Source organism: Austrofundulus limnaeus, unplaced genomic scaffold (assembly GCF_001266775.1).
Source record: "Austrofundulus limnaeus strain Quisiro unplaced genomic scaffold, Austrofundulus_limnaeus-1.0 Scaffold106, whole genome shotgun sequence".
Lineage (NCBI taxonomy): Eukaryota > Metazoa > Chordata > Actinopteri > Cyprinodontiformes > Rivulidae > Austrofundulus > Austrofundulus limnaeus.
The window spans coordinates 1692806-1695067 of NW_013952508.1; the positions used below are offsets into that span (position 1 = coordinate 1692806).

Below are 2262 nucleotides of genomic sequence, written 5' to 3' on the forward strand. Positions count from 1 at the left end.
GAATAAAAGACCCCCAACCCAAGATCCCCCAGAGTAGGAGACGAGACCCTGTTTTTGGTGAAGCTGTCTAAACCATCTTCTCCATGATCATTACTGCATCTCTCAAATCTGAAAGAGGAGCTGGTGGGAGACAGAAAAAACTGAAAGGAATGCGTTATGGTGGGATAAAAATACATCCATCGTCTTCAGTTTATTCCGAGGGGGGCAGCAGCTTGAGCAGAGGGCTCCAGACCTCTCTGTCCCCAGCCTCCTCTTCTGGGAGGACTCCAAGTTGTTCTCAGGCAAGTTGAGAGACAGAGTCTCTCCAGAGTGCCCTGGGTCTTTCCCAGGGTCTCATCCCAGTCAGAGGCCTTCCAGATGAACCATCTCAACTGGCTCTGCTGGATGTGGAAGAGCAGCAGGTCTGAGTCTCTCACCCCCTACCTGGAGAGAACAATCCACCCTGTTCTCACTGAGGACCATGGCCTCAGATTTGGAGGTGCTGATCCCTGCTGTGGACCGCAGCAGTGAGAGCTGAACAGAACCACATCATCTGCAAACAGCAGAAATGGAATCCTGAGGCCACTGAACCGGACTCTAGAAAAATGGGATCAAAAAAGACATTTATAACTAGACATGGGTTTTTACGATGTAAAAGCAAGTGTGTATTGTCATGTAGCATATCATTGCCTGCAGCATTGGACTTGCAGAATGAACTTTGACCAAGTTCAAATGTGTTTTCTAAACCAGCTTGTGTCTGTCACGTCAGCAGGTGTTTGTAATTAAGGTAATTGTGTGACAATATGAAGTTTGTAGAGATTTTTTCTTAAAGTTGCATTAACTGGGTTTTGAACCCTGATCTCCCACATGAAAGTCCATGACATAAACCATCAGACCAAAGGAGTTGTGGTAGAAGGGGTGGCAGGGGTTGGTTTGTATGTGTGCAGAAAGAGGCCACATTGCCAATACAATTATTGACAAAAAATGCATAATATTGCAACAATAGAGCAGTATTAAGACATTATTATAGTAAAACAACAAAATACAATCATATTAGTATTGTAAACACTGAACAATTGAGATTAAATATTATTAAAGTATGGAGCAGTACCAAGTTGAGTCCAGCATGGGGCAGTATTGAACCATTATAAGGCCCCATTTACTCCCATTATATGAATTTTGGAATAAAGTTTAAACATTAATATTTCAAAAACTACAAGTTGTATAGGCACCAGAAGGCATAGCAATCATTTGGCACAGGACCTTTACAGATAGAAATTACAACGGCAGCTGTAGAACAAAGTATGCAGGAGGAGTAGCGTGGCGACGTAGAAGAAGACGGAATAAGCTGAATAATAAAAATATTAAAGAGAAACAGGAAAACATGCAATGCACACTGATAAATTCCAATGGGGCAACAAACAGAAAACCTCCTCGTTTGGATGCAGCAAGTGTTACTGCTGTAGGATCACGAGGTCTAATGTTTGTAGTGGTCACATTAAAGAGCTAAAACCAACAGAATGTGTCCATGAGGTGGAATTCTTACCCGACCTGATGAGACTGTAGCAGCCTGCAGTTCTGATCGCTGCTGACAGGATCTGAGGAATCCACTGATGTACTCAGTTTTATTGATTTATCTAAGTAAATTTACAAAATTCATTTAAACACAAATTACGCTCATAAGGTTTTGCACATTTAACAGCTTGTTAACAATTTTTACACCCAGAAATGTCTTCTAATATAACTGTAACAGTGAATTAATGAGGATGTTAAAGTTTTTTGTAAGAAAAACACTGATTGGTCCAGAAGCTGTGATCGGTTCGTAAATGTTGATCCAGATGAGTTTGTGATGAAGAGACATTCAGTTCCAGCTCCCTCACTGACTTGTACCATAGACTTGAATAAGAACACTAGACTGAGCCCCACCCATCCCATCCACTGGTAGCGTCTGTGACAGCATGGAGGAGCAGAGAACAAAGAAGGCAACAGCTCACAGCCTCCATAGAAACTAATAGATAAACAGCAGCCGAACCAGATCTGTTTCACAGATTATCTGTACTGTTTTTACTATAAATTAATGTTTATTTCATTCAATAATCATGTAAAACAGCAGCTTTATACCAGAAAATACATGATTTATAAATAATAATGATCTAAACTAGACCTGAAGTCAGCCTGTAACTCATGGTGCGTTCACACCGAACGTGATTTCAGCATCAGGAGCATCAGGTTTACATGCAAAGTCTATGGTGGACGCGCTTATAAGCGTCGGGAAGTGCTGCG

The 2262-nt window shown here is 41.5% G+C and overlaps 1 protein-coding gene across 1 annotated transcript in view; it reads left to right on the plus strand.

Annotated features, from left to right (window-relative positions):
- Window positions 1-2262, plus strand: part of LOC106521322 (cadherin-6) — a gene marked incomplete in the record, with an annotated part of 48929 nt that overhangs the window by 1068 nt on the left and 45599 nt on the right.